The 21,916-nt window shown below is 41.8% G+C and overlaps 1 pseudogene; it reads right to left on the reverse strand.

Moving 5' to 3' along the window:
• The window catches only part of LOC140848606 (dynein axonemal heavy chain 9-like), a 198,895-nt pseudogene that overhangs the window by 23,662 nt on the left and 153,317 nt on the right, over window positions 1-21,916 (reverse strand).

The raw sequence follows: 21,916 nt of genomic DNA on the forward strand, positions 1-21,916 counted from the left end.
TTCTTATATACTCTAATGGGAAATAAAGCAAAATGGCAATGGAGGTAGGGAGGAGTTCTATCTTGCCCTGATAGGCAGGGAAATATGTCTCATTCCCAGGCCTTGATCCCGACAGAGGTGGGTAAGTTAAGTTAAATAGTGATGATCTTTAATTCATACAACCACTGTGGCTCCTGTATAGCTTCTGGAGCTCCTGCTTTGTGCAGAGAGGTTGATAGTTTTCCAAAGGATCAGAAATAGTCCCTGCTCATCTGTGTTACTCTGTATCATCATATAAGTGAATGACCTTATACGATGTGAAGAGATTATGTAGGTGGTAAGTCTGGCTGTGTGGCTGACATTGTCCTGGGGACAGCAGGAGCAGTATCCTGATGGAAATTACATGGCTCCCTACGGTTCCTCTATTGTGGCCCTGGACTAAAGGGCGGGGTTGGACAAAGCGCCTTCTGAAGGTCCTATATAATGCCTTTCTCTGCTTTCTAGAGTGTGCACTGTGGCCCGTTCCTGCCAGATGTCTGGAACCAGGAAATGTCACAGAGGGTCTCAGTAGCTGGTGCTTCCTGAACTCATCTTTTAAAATATGAATTTCTTATGAAACTTGGGCAGAGTGTCAGAATTCCTCCTACTGGATCTAGAGGGGAGATGAGTGCTTCTGGTTTGGGCAGGAGCTGAGGCTCTCCAGATGGAACAAAGCAGCTGAGTCCTCACAGATGCAACCTTGTGAAGGCCAGTGTTCTCAGGCTGTCTAGTGAGAAAAGAGCCCCTTATGTCACTTGTCCAAAATCTAAGAAGAAAATGGCTGGACGATTAAGGGGAGGTTGTGGGCAAGGGAACTGAAGAGCTAATGAAGGGTGACAGAGAGCTGAGGGTAATTGGAGAGGCTGCCATCTCCCTACTCCCACCCGGCCTTCTGACCTTGAAGTCTGGGATCTGGTAGCCCTTCCGCAGCGTGATCTGGAATACATCCATGGAGCTGATGAAGGCCACAAGCCTGGTCAGACTCTGCTTGCCACTCCTGACTACACCAACCAGGAGAGCATTTCCCCGGGGGGACTCCAGGATACAACTGATATGGCAGCTAAAGAGAAGGAAGCAGGGCATATGGCTGCGGTCTGACCTTCCTCTGGGAGAGCATGCTTCCTGGTCCTAGTGAGAACTGGAGCCCTCCTTGGAGGCACACCAGGGGCTAAGCTGTAGGAAATCTGAGTTAAATTGTCCCCACACCTAGCCTCACCTTCTTGTCCGAGTAGATTGAAGTCATCCCTGCTTTGCTTTAAGCCAAAGCTGCTGGCTAACTAGGGGCAGTGGTGGAAGATCTCCCAGCAGCCAGGCAGGACTGGGGGGCCCGTGATGGCCACAGGAGGGGACCTGGACTTACCCTCCCACATCTCTCCAGCTGAACCTGCCTCTGCCACATCCCACCACTTCACTGTGCCTCACCTATCTGTGCATTTAAGCAAAAGGAGGGGATGGGAAAAAGAAAAGTAGAAAATGTACCATTGGAAAAAACATCAGGGAAGGCTAGAGGACAAGCAGGAACAGAACAATTTGTTCCTCTTCAGAAAGGAGCAGATTAAGGTCAGCAGAACAGCAGAGGGCCCTGGCTTAGCTTTTTCCTCTCCCTTTTTTATCCTTTCTGGATGTTGATGCCCTGGAAATGAATATTTGTGGATCCTTGTGTCAGCCTAGAAGACACGCACCTCCTTGGCTTCTGTATTCCTCGCTCTGCAGCTATACTTACCACCCCCAGGATTCAGCACTGGGGAAATATTCCCTGGCCCTGGGCTTAGACCAGGCCCTCCAGAGGAACCCACTCCTCCCACCCCTCCAGGCCTTCCTCAAATGCTAGTCTTCCATCAAGCTGTTCACAGCCTCCCCTCCAGGAAACACCGCCAGTCTTTTCTAGAATTCCCCTCAGCACTACCTCTATACCTAATGTAAGATACCTCCATTCTCTATAAAAATACCCCCTATTTCCTCTTCTTTTCTCATCTTAAAAACAATGACTATTCATGGTGCAAAATGCAGAAAATACAGGAAAAAACTACAATTCTACTCTTAGTCAGAAACACCACTGACATTAATTATGTGTCCGTTTCGACTTTTTTCTAATGTCTGTATGTTTATAAGTATACATTTATGTGTATATACATTTATTACACCTGAAAACTCAATATATTTCTATTCTATATTTTCAAAATTGGGCTCACAGTGTATATTGAACATCATTTCTTGGAACCCTTTTCTCATTTAATGATCTATTATTATTTCACTATGTCACTGAGTGATCTGTACTATATATACCATGCTACTCATGGTGGACTGATATTCCATTGCAGATAGTAAGTTCCTTATCTTCAGTAGCCTGCTGTTGGATATTTAGGTTGTTGCCAACATTTTCCAGTTACAAACAATGTGATGGAAGCATTTTTAATTTGTATCTCTAATTATGTCCATGGCATAAGTTCCTAGGAGTAAAACTGCCAAGTCAGACAGTAGAGCAGTTTTCACAGCTTCTGAAAAGCACCCCCCTGGAATGGTGTCACCAATTTAGATCTTAAGTAGGGTTGATCAAAAGGTGAATCTATCATACTGCAGGATGAGAATATGTTAGATTATGTTAGTTGAATTAGACCGTGTTAAGTCAGTGAATTTGGGGAAACATAACACAGCGATCAAGCCACTGGAGAAACGGGTAAGGAAGAAGAGTCAACAGGTGTGGTGACCTTTGGATCAAGAGTTATGCAGAACAAGAACTCAGGTAAAGCCCAACCAAGAAGTGCAGAGGCTACAACTGATGCTGAATTGCATGGGCTGTAACCCTGTGTTCCTGTCTTGTGTTAACGATATTATAATGAAAAATACCATGTTCAAATTAAGCAATGGTAATTAACTAAGGATGGAGCAGCTTAAGTTCTAGGTAACTCCATTTTGGAGAAAGGGCCGGGGGGGGAAGTCTTGGCCTGGGAGCTTTGACATGTCAACCAAACGGGAGTATGTATGATACTAAAGGGCTCATGTTGAGCTTCTGTGGTTTGAAGTTTCTTCTTACTGAAAATTTCTTTCACATACTGATGACTTGGTCATAATGAGCATCAGTAAATTAAATGTGGATCCTCATTCTTTCAGCTCTCTCATGGAAAGCACTTGGTATTTGAAAGAAATCCCTAGCAGAAGTACATATGAGTCAACAACTCCCACCACCAACATGCAGGAGAGTATGGCCCCCACCCTTGTTGACACTGGGTGTTATTTTTTTTAATTGGTGCCAATTTGATGGTTGAACATGTTGTGGTTTTTTATTTCTTTGATTTCTAGGGAATTGGGCATTTTTCTTATGAATTGTTATATATGTTTTCTTTTGTGAATTTTCTGTTCATATCCATTGTCACTTCTCATTGAAGTGTTCTTGTAGATTGGCGAGATGACCCCTCTATGTATGTTTTAACTTATCCCCCCAATTTGTCACTTTTACCTGTTAGTTTCCATGTGTTTTTAGATTACAGAAAATTTTAGCTTTGGAGACCTAAACTTGTATATCACTAAATCTCTGTAGTGAAAATTTAATTCTCTACATATTCAGGAGTTATTGACCTACATTCAGTTCTTTCATGCACTTCTTTTTTCACCTTATAATTATGTAACTGTGATAGTTCATCTTATATCAAATAGATTTACACTTCTCTTGCCCCCTTACTAAACCCTAGTTTCTAGACATCCGAAGAGTGTACTCATATTCTCTAGGGTGCTAGCATAGTAAAGGTGTTTGATACATTTTTGTTAATTTTAAGCAGAATTACATATACTTTATACTCAGCATCACCTTTGGGGTGATGAATAGAATCATTCATTACTCTATGTGCAAGGAACCACCTGCTTTGGGGCTACATTAGATGGTGCCTGACTAAATGATAAAAGGAGAAACAATGGTGGCAAGATATACAAACCCTCTCCTCTAATTCAAAAAAGGAGGGGGCGGGAATGGGCTAATGGAAGAGAGAGGCAAGCAAGGAGCAGGAGGAGGGGGAGGAGGGCTTGCAGCACCCAGCTCTGTTCAGGAGGGCCTGAACTCAGCTTAGCATGGGCCATTCGGTATCTAAGTGGGAATTGCATCATTAGTGACGAAGTTTCCAAAGAAGCCTGCAACTGTCAGCACTGGATTCCAGCTGCGGATTCATCAACAACCTCTGACGAGGGCAAAGGACTCTGCATTTAAATTACAAAATTTTAAAGGAAGATCAATATTCTAAAGGGCTCCTGGGCCAGAAAACCAAGGCAGTCTAAGTTAAGCCCATTACTGAATTTCTGGGCGATTAAAAACAAAAGCTGAAGATGCGCCAAAGCACAGCTGGGGGAAGCTGGCTCAGTGGAGACCACATACACACACACACACACACACACACACACACACACACACACACATACCCTTGAGAACTGATAAGATACACACACAAAAAGGGGGCATGATAGAAGTACATCTGAAGTTCCTTTTTTGTTAATGATTTAGAAGTGATTCTAAAAGAAAAAGAGAGGAGGCTGAAAAAATACACGTGGGAGTGAATAAACAAAGAAATATGTAGAGTAAGATTATGCCAAAAGCCAGGGAAAATATGCAGGGTAAAGCTGAAAGAAAAAGCAGTACAAGACTCTGCTGAAATGGTGAAGGAATACGAGAGCAAATGGTACCACTGAGAAAAGAAAACCACTCAAAAAAAAAAAGTCTAACATTTCTGGGCGGCTCATTAAGTGCAAAGCACTTGGCACAGACAGCAATGACCTAAGATGTAGGCATTCTTATCATGCTCATTTTTCAGAGAAGGAGACTGACGCTTGGGGAAGTTGTGTCCTTTGCAAAGCACCACAGCCAATTAGTGGCAGAACCAGGATCTGCACTTGGATCTGGCTCTATCTGCAGAGCCTGTGCCCCTAACCACCACACAGGGCTCCATTACGGGTTAAGCATGAGAGCAGTGGAAAGAGAGAGCAGCAAAGCTTGGGAAAGGTGTAGGGGAATCAAACGAAAGAAAATGTTACGCACTCAAGAGGTGAGAAGATACAGGCGGATAAAAAAATCAAGGTGAGGTTACGCCTCATTGCACCTATAACCACAGCTCCTTGGCCGCCCAGGTGGGTCGGTCCTGGGAGAGCGCGTGCACACTCCGTCCCCGCCGCGCCGGCGGGCGCTCGAGTCTAAGAAGGCAGGTCCTTCCTGGACTGAGTCCCGCGCCTGTGCCTTGGGCCCCGTGTGCAGTATTGCGAGGCCGTGGGCGCTCCCCGCAGCTGCGACCTGTGTCGTTTGGGACCCCGCTTCTGCTCTATCTGGCTGGCTGAAGCAGCCAAGAGGGCCGAGGGGCGCCAGGGAGGGGAGGGGAGGGAGGGGTAGCAGGGATGAAGTCATGGGACGCTGATATTTCTAAACAAACCTGCAGGACGTTATATATCCAAATACACTTTATTCTTCAGAACTGCTTCCTCAAGGCAGTTCATTTTTCAGACTTTTCCTGGGAAACTATCTTGAGAGTCTGTTCAGCAGCCTCGGGAGAAAAGTCAGTTTTCACAGCCTTATTTTTTCCTGAATCAGTATTAGTCAGTTAGATCACCCATGTTGGAAGGCGCATTGACTGAATCACTTGCTATTCTCCCAAATTAAATTTACGCTTAAAGGACGAAGATTTGTCTCAACTCCAGGACGATGACACAGGCTCTGGTAGCTCTTGGAGAGGAGGGAAAATACTTCTGTACAGAAGTTTCACAAGGTGAGTGAACAGACATCCTAGAAGTCTTATTCCTGACCACCTGTGATGCAGCAGACAGTCTCCAGGGCACTGGGGACTCAGCGTGAGCCAGTTAGTCTGTGTGCTCAGGAGCTTACACTGCATCAGGTGGGGACAGGAAAGCATATGGGGAGCGTTGTAGGGTGATGGTCGTGTGCCTGAGCGTGAGCTTTGGCTTGCCTGGATCTGGGGTGCGTAACATTAGGCAACTTCCCTCCTCTCTCTGGGCATCAGTATCCTCATTTATGATACAGGGAGAATAGCAGACCTTGCTTTCTTCACTTTTTCTGTGGGGACTAAATGAATCAGTGCATGCGAAGCATGACGCTGCAGGTCCATGATGATTCTATGGTAAGTGCAGCTCTTACATGTACTATTAAATGCTGCCATCCCAGAGAGGCCTCCAGGACCACCCTTTTTAAACCTGTGATCACTCCCCCTTTCCTCTCTGTTTTGCTCTCCATCATTTATCTCATATATGACATGCTAACGATTTATACTGGGGACCTGCTATGTTCCAGACACTGTCCTGGGTATTGCGGCTCCAGAAGTGAGTAACACAGAGATGCCCACGCTCACACTAACACCATGCACTGAGCAGGTATGTGTTGGGTGGACGGATCAATGAACGGAGGTAGGCATATAAAGGAATTAATCATGAAAAATGCAGCAGGGCAGTGACGTAATACATGGCAAGGACCCAGAACTGACAACTGACTTTAGCAAGAGCTGGAACTGAGGTGACTTTGATGAGAGCTCTTTTATTCAAGTGGTAAGAAAAGGACCAAGGAGAAGTGAGAAAGTATGACAGGTATAGACAACCCTTTTGATGAGTTTTGTTGTGAACAGAAGCAGAGAAATGGGGGTAGGAGATGGAAAGGCTATAGGAGTCCAGGAATAGATTTGTTGTTTTTTTGGTAAATGATAACACAATATGTTTATATATTGATGGATAAGATCCAAAAACCAATGAATTAATGATGGTGGAGTAAGAGGGAAGAGGGGGGAAAAGAAAATAGGAAAGAGGGAGAGAGAAGGGGTAATTGCAGGAAGGAGCAAAGTCATGGATAAGGGGAAAGAGATGGGATCTGGTGCACACGTGGAGGGATTGGCCTTTGGTAGCAACTTTGTGGGTGGAATGCAGATAGGCTGTTAGATTTGATAGCAGGGAGATGACAGAATTCACTTCTGGTTGCTTTCACTATCTCAGTGAAATAGGAGATGTGCTCATTAACCAGGAATGAAGAAAGGGGGAGGAGTGTTAGACACTTGAGGAGAAAAATGTGTCATGCAGTCATCACAGGGAGGGGAAGAGAACAAATTGCCCAGGGTAGTGGAGGAGGGTTTCCAGCAAAGTTGACAGCCCGTTTGATATTTGTGGCTGCAAATCTGAAGTAACTCCAGTCAACACAATGATGGTGTTTCTTCAGTAATCGTCAGGTGCTCCGGGGCAGGTATGGGATGTAAAGACAGTGGGGTTTCAGTAGAGCAGGATTTTGCCATATGGATGCAATGACAGGGAAGTTAGGGGAGCTTGAATCAGAATGATGGGTCTATGGTGACTGAGGAAAGTAAAGACATGGTAGGCAGTTTGAGAAAGTAGCTGCCTCCAGAAATGAAGTCTTGAAGTTTAAGAATAGCTGGAATATCCATCGCACTCTTCATTCATCAATCTGTCTTATCTTTGATGTACTTATTGCAGAACTCAGTATTCTTCATCTCTAAACATTTCAGCATGCACATCATTAACTAGACTTCAGCACTGACTTCCTGTTCTTTTATTGAAGAGACAGTTATATATAATGAAATGCACAAACCTCAAATGTGCCAGTTCTGAGTTTTGACACATGTATGTGCTTGCATAGCCTGAACCCCTATCTAGACAGAGAACACTATCCCCTCAGGAAGTTCCCTCAGTTTCCTTCCCAGTCATTCCCCACCTACACTGTTCTGAATTTTGCTCCCTAGTTTTGCCTGTCCTCAAATTTCATCTGACTAGAATCACACAGTGTGTCCTTTTTGTGTAAGACTTCTATGGCTTAGTATATTTTTGTATAAATCACATTGTTACTTTTAATTGCTGAGTGGTATTCCATTAAAATACTTTGTTCTGTTGATGGACACCTGGGCTGAGTCAGTGTTGACTATTTTGAATAAAGTAGCTATGAATATACCTGTACCAAGCAACCAACAAAAAAGAATAGCTGGAATATTTTTATTGGCAACCACATGAATGGACATTGAAGGCATCATGCTAAGTGGAGTATGTCAGGCAGAGAAAGACAAATCCTATATGATCTTACTTGCATGTGGAATCTAAAGATAACAAACTCACAGGAACAGAGAACAGATTTGTGGTTGCCAGAGATGGGGAGTGGGGGGATTAGGGGAAGGAGGTTGAAAGGTACAAACTTCCAGTATAAGATATGTAAGTGCTGGGGAGGTCATGTATAGCACGGGGACTATAGTTAACAATGCTGTAGAGTGTATTTGAAAGTCACTAACAGTGGATCTTAAAAATTCTCATCACAAGGAAAAAATTGTAACTGTGAGGTGATGGATGTTAACTGATTTTATCATGGTGGTAATTTTGCAATATACATGTACATTATGTTGAACACCTTAAACTTATACAATGCTATATGTCAATTATACCCTAATAAAATGGGAATAAAGAGTAGCTGGAATGGAAACTAGAGCAGATGAGTGGATGGGTAGGAGGTACAAGCCAGACAGTGAGATGTCTGAAGATGAGATATGGCAGTGGGCTCATTATTGATGATAGAAGTTCTGGGTAGGAGCCCGTGAGGGGGCAGCTGAGACGGGGTGGAAGAAAGGATCACTGGAGCTAAGAAGGCCGGTGAAAGCAAAGACCAGGTGACAGACAAAGGTAGGAATGTAGAAAGGCAGGTGGAAGGAAGAAGATGGTCCAACCTCTGGGGCAGTTTGCAGATGATAGGGAGTAACGGGATGTCAGTGGGTGACAGTTAACAAGAGGAATAATGAGAATGAAAGTCCAGTTAATAAGCTTCAAAAGAACCAGGCTTTGCAGAGGATAAAAGGGGAAATGATTTAAACATGCCATTGGTGTGGGGTTGGGGAGGAGGGTGTCCCTCTCTCTAGACCCTGGGGTACATAGAACGGGGAAGAAAAAGCAGCTTTATTCAACTCAGAGGTCATCAGTTTCACTTAAAATGCCTCAGCGATAGAAAGTTCAGACAAGTTCAAGTATATTTTGCTGCTGAAGAGTGAGTACCGGGGGTGGGGGGCAGGGTGGAAAGATTTTGGAAGGCAGGGAGGGATGGTAAATATGACCCAGACTGGGGGATGTAAAGAGCAGTACAGGGATAGCATTGCTATGAGAATAAATTATCTGGGAGGCTTGGTGATTACTCTGAGTGATTCATTTGGCAGCAGTGACACCTAAAAGGATACTTGATTTTTGAAATATGTGAGCACTTAAGCAGAAACCTTCAATTTCATTAAAATTGGCTCTTAGACTAGTATGGGGTGGGGATGCAAGTTCTGAGCTGTTCTTGCGCCTCTTTTATGATTTTCAAATTTTCTTCAGTGTCACTGTAATCATGCCTGGGGACTGTCAACGGCAGACAAGGACGTAAACCCAGTTGTGCCTGACTTCAGCACCATGCTGCCTACAAGGGCGGGGGACCAAAGCCACAGCTGCTGCTCTGACCAGCCGCCACCTTGACCTTCATGGGAGGAGTCTTCCCGGCTTTCCTGGTTTTATCAGAGTGGCCTCTAATGCCCAAACGAGGCCCGACACTGGGAAGAGAAGGCAGCTGAGGGAAGGCAGGAGAGGAGCACACTTACATGTGGCGCACAGCATCCTCAAAGAGCACCAGGTCCATCACTGTGTGGACTTCATTGTGGTTCTCCAGGGCTTCCACCAAAGTCTGGGTCAAAAGTTCCCACAACTGTACTGGCAGGTACTTGGGCTCACCAGTGCCATTTGCAAAATGGCAATACACGTCCTGGCTTCATGTCTGCTCCACAGTCCCTTCCATACCCTGGAGAAGAGACACAAGCACAAGCACCCTTCTTACTGACTCTCAGTTCTGGTCCCCACAGAGCAGACACACCTCATTCACTTTTCCTCTCTGAACACTCCCTGAAAGCTGAGTGTCGCTGCTGCTTTGAAAGCTTCATTTTCTTGAGAATCCCTTCTAGGGTGGAAGCTCTACACATTTCCAAGCCCCATGAAGTCATGGATGATGTCTGCCATTCCTTGCAGGCTGAGGATGTGAAATGGAAGGTGGGAGTGGCTTTCCTACATGTACAGTAAGAGCCTGGGTCTGAGCAGAGGAGTGAATGGGGACACGTGGATGGATGTCCCTAAGCAGGGGACCTCAGCAGTGCTGGGTGAAGGAGTCCATGGTCCAGTGGCCTCATGTCCCCCACATCCTATCCAACAGGTCTTGCTCTCCAATCCAGAGCAATGTTGTAAAACACCCTTTCCTGCTTCCTGTGAGATTGCACACTATAGGCTGCCAACCCCAACTTCATAGGCTCAGCTCAGAGAGCTTGATTTCTGAAAAATGCACCACGAGCCATTCTTAGGTGACTGGTTTGTTTAATGGGGACATTGATAATCTCATAAAACATTTATAATAGAACCCCCTACTATAAAAACTTTCCCAAAGATTTGGGATTGTGTGTCAGTTCTTGCTCACAGGATAAACCTCACCAGGTTTAATAAATACCCAGTACAATTCAATTAACTTAAAGACAGGGAGTTTACATCTCCACCAATCTACCCTCTAAGTATTGAAGAGGTAACTTTTAAAATTTTTCAGAAAGGAATCACTTATCAAAACCCAAATGCCTGCTACTTCAAAAGAAAGGATGTAGAGGAATTAAGTGTGAGAAAGAACAGGTTTTCTAATGCATAAGTAGGAATCAGTTCAAGCAGTTGTCTCCACCTGCCATTCTCTTCTCCAAAATCTAAGACTGGGAGAGCCACCCAGGAAGATGTAATCAGCATGCTATTCACCAGCGGGGACATGATCCTGGGCACAAGTCACTGTAGGGTTCACCCTGGAAGCCCAAGAGACAAGATGCACCAAACCTAATGGAGGGAAAGTGAGGATACACTGACATCTACAGTGAAGCCAGGGCTGCTGCCTGGTTAGAAGAAGAAAGAAGTGAAAAGAGTTGAATTATCAAACAGTTATGTACACTTTGAAAGTGGTTTCAGGACCATAGAAAACCCTTAAGCTATTCTGGCTTTGCCAGACAGTAACGATAAGCATCCAGATCTTTGGAAAAGATTTAATGCAATGCAGGGGAGCATTCCTGGCAATAGAAAAACATGTCAGAAAGTGATGTGGGAATACATTTGTCCAGTTTGAAAATGGGCTAATATCCCAGGAATCAGTCCTGATGGCAGGCAGTTTATATTAACAATGCAGCAGAGGGGCCACTGAAGTGCAGGCCTGAAAGTCCTGGTCTGTGAAGACCTGACAAAACAACAGACCTCTGAGTTTATGACCAGAACCAGGCTGTGTGAAAGGGAAAGAAACCCAGCCACATAGTGAATCAAAAATTTCTTAATTGCACAAGGGCCATGAATTAAAGAATTTCAAGCTTTTATGGCAGAAACAGGATGGTATCACCTCCTTGGTGGAAATTTGGCAACTTTTTTTAACACCAATACCAAGATTTGGTGCAACCAAAAGTGCTTGAGGCTGGCATTTGAAATGTGGAAAGGTAATGCCAGTATTAATTATATCTGGGTCTGTGATCAAAAGGATGTGCCCTTAGCATACAGACCCACATAAGGACTTCTGTTTCAAAGACTGAGTGTTCTTTCTTCAAAGAACGAGCTCAGACCAGAAGATACTCAAAGCTCTTTTGCAGAGCTAACAATGGATACATAAACTGGCAAATTCTACCATGCTCAAAGAAGGGCATTTAAGATGTGGCAGTACTTAACATCAGGCCATATAAAAAGGATGGAAAAGTGGAGGAATTCAGGCTGTTTGGATTAGTAAAGGGCAGACAGAGATAAACTACTTAATATGCTGTCAAAACATTCAAAAGGCTGTCATATAGGTTGGATGGACTGTAATGTTTTTAGAGGTAGACTCAGGATCTTATCAGGGAAAAATATGGAGCTAAATCTAGCAAGGTGAGCATAGGTGCAATGTGGTACATTTAAATACAAGATTTGATTATTTCTAAATTCAAGAGGGGACAGTCAAACAGTATGTGTGAAAAATATGGGGCATTTCTCAACAGAAGGCTCTGTGTTAGTTGTGGGGTAATTTTGACACTAAGACATATAACTATGATCTTAGGCTGTGTTAATGTATCAGTGCTTCCCAAGACATATTCTATGGACCATTCATTCCACAAACTATTAATAGGTTTTATGAAGGGAAAAGAATTTTAGGGCCCAATACATGTGAGAAATGATAAATGAATCAAGGTTATTCAAGATTTTCAGGGCTTTACTGTGCTGACTGCACTGTGGATTTCCAAGAAAGGGATTAATATGAAGTACTTTCTCAATTTATTTCATTACAGATACCTTCTTTTCAATGAGTACACCATACTACAAGTCTCCAGCAGGACACATTTTGGGAAGCAGTATAACAAAGCTGCGCTATATAAGAAGAGAGGAATGATGATCCCTGCTTTTTCGGTCAGACTCCAACTGGGTTGTGTTATGAAAGTTGGGTGCCGTGATTTCAGAAAGGAGAGCAGAGGGGAGACTAATCAAGATGATGTCAAATTTCTCCAGGCTGGTAAACAAGCCACATCAGAAGTGGCTAAGAGAACAGAGGCTATTTGGCCTGGAGGAGAGGAGACCCAGGAAAGAGAAGATAAATGGTCTTAAAATACCTGAAGGCTTGTCATGTAGACCTAGGATGGACGGACAGGGAAATACACTTTAGATAATTCTTAGAATCAATTTCTAGTCTTTAAAACTGTTCCAAAGGTTCCAAATTTCAAACCTGGTCCATACGTTCAGTCATTAGCAGTTCCAAAATGGTTGCTCTGGGAAAGGCTGTGCATCTCCAGGGAGGCTGGCATGTCAACTGGGACGACCATCCTGGGAAATGCTGCTCAGAGGAGTTAGTAGAGGATGAGTACTTGGATCTGAAGATCTCTTTCTACTGCTGAAATTCCACGATTAATTTGGGTCTCTTCTTGCCTCAACATTTTTCACCTTGGCAAAGTAATGATAGATTTTCTTTCCTTATCTAATCTCTGATTTTTTTTCCCATTTATGAGCTAAATGTTATCATTTGGGGGATCAGCTGCACAGTTACATGATTAACTGTAAAGAAAAATTCGTAAGGCAATACTCACATCAAAAATTTTCTTGACCACTTCTCTCTGGATTTTATTAAAAAGATTAAAGTCCTTCTCTTCCACCATCTTATCCCGATAAACCTGATTTGATTCATGCACATAGAGCTTTACTAGGTCCTGTGTGGATTTTACACATTCCACTGAGGAGAAGAGAATGCCCTTTAAGGAGAATAGACAACAAAACAAAACAAAACCATGAACAACAATTTAAAACTGCAACAGTTACAATTTATTGAAGCCAGTTATGTGACAGGTCCTGTGCTGGGTGTTTCGCCAGACAAAGCTCACTTACCCATCATGATGACCCTACAGAGCAATTTTTATTATATCCATTTTGTATAATGTGGAGATTGGGATTCAGAAAGACAGGAAGCATTCCCAGGGCATGCAGTAAAAGGCTTTAGTTCAAAACCACAAGGTTTTGAAACCAGGTGTGCCTGAAGGGACAATCTGGAATTTTAACCACTACATTCTGAATCACCACAATAATGGGGGGAAAGGTAGCTTCTCTGCTGTATTTCAATTCTACGAGCGTCACTTTGAAAATGAGTCCTGGTGACAATCGCTTATGAAAAATTGATGACCAAGTGAGGAAATGAATATAGTTAACTTTTGCAGGTCAGCAATCTATTTATTCAGCTCTAGTAGGTTCTACTTCCTATGTACCACAGGGGTCGTTCCAGATATTCACTATTCTTTTTGAATTTTTCTGTCACTTTCCTCTGTTGCTTTTAGCTAATGTCTCAGCCTTCTCTTTCATTGACAAATGGAGACCAGCAAGATTAGCCCTTTGGCAACCTCAACGAATCCAGTAACTTCAAAGTCATCTATACCTGTTTGCCTTCATTGCCCTCATTCTTGTTTTAGAGGAAAAGTGGCCATTTGGTTGTTCCTCATTACTGACAGTAATAACCCTGCACACTTTCTGTACCTTCATGCCTTTTGCTTTGCTTGTTATGCTCACATTTCAAGATCTAGCTTAATTGATATGTCTTTGTTGAAGTCATGCATGACATCACCTTTCCTGCCCAACAGCATTCCCTCTGATGCACCCCACATAATGCTTTATGTATAAATCTCTATTACAGAAGAACTATTAGTTTCTAAAATTATTTTTATTCACACAGGTCTCCATCTTCCAGGTCCTGGTGAGTGTCTCAAAGGACAGGGAAATTGAAAGACATAATTTGGATGTTATTTATTTTTATCATTGTATTACTAGTACCTAGCATGGTGCCAGACATATGCTACATTCTCAACGAATGCTTGCTGAAAGAATGAACGGGTTGGTATTGAAACCTTCAATTACTGTAACATAGCAAGAACCTCCATCAGGATTTCTGCTTTTGGCAATGGCAGAGTAGCTGATCTCACCAACCCAGTGAGGTCAACTACAGAAAACAGGAAAATTATTTTAAAGCTTAATCATTTTAGAGGCATTAGAAAGTAACCAAGGCAGTCAGAGCTAAGATACCAGAGAGAAGAGGAGGAAGAAAAATGAACCCAAACTTTGACACTATTTTTTCTCTTCAGACATTTGCCAAATCATGAGCAGTAGCTTCAGAAACTGAGAAGACAGATACAAGTGAGAGATCAAGACACTGAGCAGAGTTTTCTCATCTCATGGAGAAGGGAGGATAAAAACTGGAGTTCAGTGATTACCAAGAAGGGGTCAGAGCTACAACCCCAAGGGACCGCCTCCAAGGGTTACACACTAGGGGTATGAGTGAACACAGATCATTCAATCCTTACAGAAACTCATGCTCAGCTTCAATCTTCTCAATCCCTGGTAGCTGCTTGCCAGAAACAGAAGTATATAATCTATGAAGGAAAATAATGCCATCTCAACCCTCAAATTATCTGCACATTTAAAACCTCACAATGTCTGGCAATCAAGCAAAAATTACTGGGAATAACAGGAAATAGGACCAAAACCAAAGAAAAAAACTGACCCACAGGAGATCTAGGTCTTAGAATAATCAGACACAGAATTTAACTATGATGAATATGACTAGAAATTAGATGATAAGGTAAAGAATTTCAGAAAACTGGAACTTTTAAAATTAATCAAATGCAAAGTCTCAAATTAAAAATTACCCCAAGGTTACAGTAACTGAAACTAAGAACATTTCAAATAGGGCTAACAGCAGAATAGACACAGCTGAAAAAAGAATTAGTGAATGAGAAGAGAGATTAGCATAAAATATTCAGATTGGGTAGCAATGAGAAAAAATTTAAAAAAAAGAAAAAAGCATAAAGGACATAGGACAGAGTGAAAAGGTCTCAAAACATGCTGGAAAACCAGAAAAGGAGAGAGAAGCAGAAGCAATATTTGAGGACACACTGGCTGCATCATCTCTAAAACTGAACACTGAACTAGATTCAGAAGTGCTACAAACACTAAGCAGGATAAATACAAAAAATACTGCCTTAGTCATCTTAGGCATAAAAGTGAAAGTTTTGAAAAATCAAAGACAAAGAGTAAATATCAAAATCAGGCAAGTGAAAAAATAAATATGTGTACTTCAAAGGAACAATAAGACTTGGAGATTATTTATCAACTGAAATGATGGAAACCAGAAAACAATGAAATAATGCCTTCAATGTGTACAGCAAAAATAGCTGCCAACCTAGAATTCTAAACCTCCTCCCAAATTCTTCCAGAAATAGTAAATCAATATATCATCAGTCAAATAAAAACTTAGAGATTCTTGTCTAGCAGATATAAACTAAATACTAAATGTGTTCTCCAGGCAGAATAAAAATGATTCCAAAAGGAAGAACAAATATTCAGCAGGAATAAAGAGCCATGGGAAAAGTAATATGTTGGTAAATCTAAATAAACATAGACTTAGTAGGACAAAAGTATTAGTGTATTATGGGTTTTCAATATAAACTGAATTAAAAGAAATAACAATAGCACAAAAATTGGAGGGAGGTAAATTTTTCTAAGATCCTTACATTGTATGACAGTTGATAAAAGTGTTAACATAAAAGAAAAGAGGATAAAATGATGCATTTGGTATCCATTAGGTAAATTACAAAAGAATGTGCAGCATGCTAAAAAAGGGAGAAAATAAAAAGAATTTTTTAAATATAAATTAGTTTGATAGAATATAAGAGAAAGAAGAAAATAGTTAAATAAATAGGACATCTTGAAAACAAATAGTGTAAAGTAGTCTAAATACATTATTATATAAAATAACATCAAATATAAATGCACTAAAAACATTTTAATTAGAAGACACTGATTTTTTTAAAAATCATTAAATTATTTTAAAATATTTTTTAAAAGTCCATCTGTACGCTGCCTATAAAGATTTCCTTAAATAGAAAAATGTGGGATAAGAAGTTCCAAAATAACATAGCATGAAAATACTGACTAAAAGAATTAGTATGACTGGTTTGACTAAAAAATTAGTATGGAGTAGCCATACTAATACCATAGAAAGTTGACTTTAAATCAAGGACCATTTTTAGAAAGAAAGAAGTACATTTAATAAGAAGGAAAGGGTCAGTCCATAGGAAGATATACTTATTCTAAATTTGTGTGCATCTAACAACATTCCAAAATATATAAATATGTCAGGAATAAAAGGAGAAATTGACATGTCTATAGTTACAGTGAGATTTTAGCATACCCTTCTTAGAAATGAACACAATAAGCAGAACAAAAAAAATCAGTAAGGATCTAGACAATTTAAACAACATGATTTACAAGCTTGACCTAACTGACCTATAGATAAAACTACACCCAACACATGCAGAATGCATTATTTTCAAAAGTGCACATTGTTTATATTTTGGGACATAAAACCAGTCTCAACAGACTTCAAAGGAATAAAATTATATTGATTGTATTTTCTGACAGTAGAACTAAGCTAGGCAGGCATCAATAAGAGAAAAATAACTAGAAAAATCTCTAAATTTTGGAAAATAAAGCACTATATTTCAAAGTATCCCATAGGTTAAAGAAGTATAGGGGAAATTAAGAAATTTTATGAAGTAAATGATAATAATAATACAATATATAAAATGCTTGCATAATGCAGCTAATTGTTTAATTACAGAGAAATTTTTGGCCTTAAAATGAGTGTTTTAGAAGAGATGAAAGGCTGACAGTTAATGGCCCAAGCAGCCATGCCAAGAAGTTAGAAAAAGAACAAACTAACCCCAAATCCAAAGTAAATAGAAAGAGATTGTAAAGAAAGGAACAAATATTAATAGCATAAAAAACAGATGTCAAATAGAGATAGTCAATAAAATAAAAACCTAATTTTGGTATACTTCCCAGTTTCTTTGACAAGACCAGCACAACTGATAACTCCCTAGTAAGGCTGATAAAAGAGAAAAACAGAAAAACAGAAAAGGCACACATATATCAATATCCAGAATAAGAAAGAGGGTATAATATGAGATACTATAGATGATTAAAACATAATAATGGAATATCATCGATAATTTTATGCTGAAAAATTAGAAATTGATGACATTGGCATCTCACCACACTGATACATGAATGAACAGAAAATCTGAATTGTCTAGTAGGTATTAAAGAAATTGAATTCATAACTTAACATGTTCCATGAAGAAAACTACAGAAAGTTTCATCAGTAAATTCTTCTGACATTTAAGGAAGGCACAATATAATGTTTTATAACAACTTCTTGAGAGTAGAAAAAGAGGGAACGCTTCCCAGTGTATTTTATGAGGACCTCATAACCTTAGAATATTGGAAGAAAAGTAATTACAGGACAATCTCATTAATATAAAAGCATAAATTGAACAAAAATAGCAAATAGAATCCAACAAAATATAAAACATTCAGCAGGTAGCAATTAAGTTGGGTGGATTATAGGAATGCAAGGCTGATCTAACATGAAAAAATAATCAGTGTAACACTGTATTTCCAGAAAAGGGGGAGAAAAAAAGCAATATAATTACTTCAACAGATACATAAAAATCATTTTTTAAGTTTCCACATATGTTTGTGATTAAAACAGTAAACTATAAACAGGAAGAAATTTTCTTTATCTGGCAAAGAGTATCCTCAAAAATCTGTAAGCATCATATTTAATGGTCAACTATTAAAAACTTTTCCCCCTAAAATTTAGAATGCAATGAGATGCCACTCTCACTACTTCCCTTCAACATTGTACTGGCAGTTGTAGCCAGTACAATAGGAGAAGAAAAAGAAATTACAAGATTTAAAGATCAGAAAGAAAGAAATTGTTATTATTATTATTTACCAATAACATGATTGTATATACAGGTGTATAATATTGAACAGAAGACACAAAAGAATATTTATCAAATGATTCTATTCATATAAAGTCCAAAAATAGGCCAAAATAACTTATTATGTTAGAAATTCAGACAATATTTACCTCTGGGTGGAGGAGGAAAGAGGGAACAGAAGTAAGAAAAATCAGGAGCTTCAGCGATGATAGCAATGTTCTATTTCTTGATCTGAGTTGTGGTTACATAGGTGTGATGGCTTTGTGATAATTAACCAAGCTGTATGCTTATGACTTGCATGCTTTTCTACTTGTATGTTGTACTTTAATAAAAGTTTATCTTAGAGAAAGAAATTACATGAGGTCCCTTTGGCTCCACCATACATACATCTCAGCCCTTCTCTCCTTCCCAGCTCCCCCAGGTATCCACCGTGTATGAGACGCATGGGGCAGGAAGAAGCACCAGCCGGGAATCCTGATCCGAGGACTGTGTCTGACTACGGGGTGTGCTGTCAGCTGGTTTATCAGACTTCTTACCCCAATCACTCAGGCTGACTGACAATTAAAGGCAGAGTCAAAGTGAGCATGTCAAGTGCGAAGACAGTTATGTGCGACACTGAGATGGGGATGGTTAACGATGGCTGCTGCTCAGAGCTCTATCAAATTCTGTCCTGATGGGGACAGCACGAGCAAGTGCAGAGGAGGTCTGAATGACTGAGCCTTGGAGCAAGCTGGATGAAGAAAAGCAGCATGCCCCCTGGGCAGTGCCTGTCTCCTAGTGGGCATTCAACCATCCCCTTAGGCTCTTCTGTCAAGCCTGTAGACAAGCAGGCAGGGAGGGAGGGAAGCACAGGAAGGCTGAGGTCAAGCTATGAGCTTGAAACCCCCTCTGGAAGAGGAGGGTGAAGGACTGTTGGTTGAAAGGAGGCATGTGGTCCATGGAGGATGTGCTTTCCCACACTTGTGGCAGGTGGCTGACAGCTGGCAAGCTGCAGAGATGCCTGGCTGGGACATAGAGCCCAGGGGGTTGCCACTCAGCCTGCCTGGGGCAGGTAGAGAAATGGGGCCAGGGAAACAAGACTTACCCTCCCGGGCTTTCCACTTCCTTCACTGGCTGGTTGGGTGTTTTAGGCAAGTCTGTATAATTTTTGTGGGTCTCTGCTTCTTCATTTTTAACCGAGTTTATTCTTGGGAGGTATATGACCAAGAATGTTGCCCTGAGCCAACTCACATGTATTCTGAGACTTGACCTTGCTGTGGATTCAGTGGCTCCACCTTTAGAACCCTAAAGCCTTTCTGAGCACAGCTCTTGGATCTTTGAGCTAACATTTACTAGGCTTCTGCTCCTTATGAACAAGAGTCCTGGCTGGAACATGCAGGCCCTGAGTCCTCAGGTCTGAAGCTTTGCTGGTTTTAGGTTCCCCAGAGTCTGGGTAACGAATTACACATACATGTGCTCCCTGCAGGGTCATGCTTCTCTCCCTGATCCTGTTGACCTTTCCCTACAGGTGTGGCCTCTGCTTGGTGTGAAAGGCATCCTTCACCCAATAATGGCTTGGTGCAATCTTGGGAGTGATCTCTCTGAAAAGTAGTTTCTGCAGATTCTTGTGGAGGATTAGAAAGTTGTGGCCTCTGCCGTGTGAGGATGCTGTACCTGACCAAGAGGAAGAGAGGCCAGGGTCTGCTGCATTGCCCTCTGAGACTCTGACAGTGAAGGGCCAAGCAACTAGAAATGATGGGCAGAGATAGGCCATTACTATTCAGATGAGCAGCAGCAAGGATCTGAAATGGCTTTGCCCTGGAAAAGAACTCGGATATTTTACAAGTGAGGCATCCCAAGGGCTGGCAGATGGTGTCTTAGAGATATTATGATATGGCTTCTTCAAGAAGCAGATCTCTCCTGCATGATTTAGGGGACTTCTTTTTATCCCAAGAACAACAGGTATACCACCAGGGCCTGCAAAATAGCTTCAGCTCTGTCTTCTGTGTCATTTTCTTTCCTAGGCGTGCCGAAATCATTACATGACATTATCTCCAAGATGCTGAGCCCTCTCCAGCCGGAAGGAACCAACTCAAAAATGCATTCTGCTTACTGGGAAATAAGGTAATTAGCAAACAGAACTCTGTTTTGCTGAAGTCCTTCCTTACGGGGCCTATCTCACTCTGTTTACCTTTTTATGTTCATGCGTCCATACGAACTGAGCCCTTGCCTAAGAGTTTGGCATTAACTACTATTTTACTAGAATGGAAGAAACCAGATCATTATTCAGCCATCTCAGCTGGCACAGACTGACCTACCTGGAAAATCTTGGCAAAGTCTCTGAGATTGAAGATGTAGTGGAATTTGATGGCTGTGGGGAGGAACGTGGTGGTAATCTTCTGGTGGAAGTTAAAGGTGAGGTCGATCAGCGGGGGAACGGACCTCTGCAGGGATGCTGGGAAGTTTCCAGGCGTTAGGTGCTGACTCAGGATGGTGCTGTAGATGGAGGACAGGGCGTCTGCTCCCGGGAAGGAGAGGACAAACAGACTGAAATGGCACTGCACTGGGAAGAGAGGTATATGGAAGGACCCAGAGTCAGACATCTACCACAGAATAAAAATCACTGTCTCTGGATTTGGATAACACTATGAAGACTTCCTATAAGGCTTTGAATTCTACATACTGGTCACATTTCTCACCCTAAACCCAAGCTTAGGTTGAGCTAAAATGACTGGGGGAATAATGGGCTTTGGACTTTTGGTCAAAGACATCAGTATGGGGTAGTAAGAAGAGAACCTGAACTCAGAGAATGTGAGCCCAAATCTCAATGTTACTGAGTACCCACATGAGCTTCAGAGAGTCATTTCATCCCTCTGAAGTTTTCTTATCCTGAAGAAAGAGTGATATCAGATGAACTTGATGACCCCTTTCAGCTTTAAAAGCTTCATAACTCTGGGTCCAGGAGTTTCTCCATCCCACTAGAAATACAAGTCAGCAATGCAGACAGGACACCAGCCTCTCCAGAGTACACAGTGAATACTACTGCGGGCTGGTGGTCCAAGACACCAGTTGGTCCTAACTGGGGTATTTGATACTAGCTGCTGCAGAAGACACATTGTCCCCACCCACCTCAGTCAGGTGTTTTTACACAACAAAGGTCATGTCATAGTCTGATGAAGGTTAACCTGTATGATTTACCACTTTAAGAAGCTGGACAGGGGAAGGGCCAATTATTACTTAAAATCAAGGGACATCTGCCCTGGTAAGGGAGTGTTTAGGACTCAGATACTGGCTACTTCCATACCTGAAGCCGTGGGTTGATGGTGAAGCTGCCTGCAGTGGGGTTCATGCAGGAAACACACTGTACATTCATGATCTCCTTTAGGCACAGCCTGTTACAGTCATACCTGGAACAGTCAGAAACCACAGGTTAGAGTTGTGTGAGGGCCCAGGCAGGTGAATGCCTTGTAAAGGTGTGGTGGGCTGTGCCCTATTATTCATGCACTTGAGTACATGAATGTCTTGGTCCATTGGTAGAGACTGAAAAGAGACCAGATCCTGGGATCTAATATCTATGGAATAGCATA

The sequence above is a fragment of the Manis javanica genome, chromosome 4 (assembly GCF_040802235.1).
Source record: "Manis javanica isolate MJ-LG chromosome 4, MJ_LKY, whole genome shotgun sequence".
In the NCBI taxonomy this organism is placed as follows: Eukaryota; Metazoa; Chordata; class Mammalia; order Pholidota; family Manidae; genus Manis; species Manis javanica.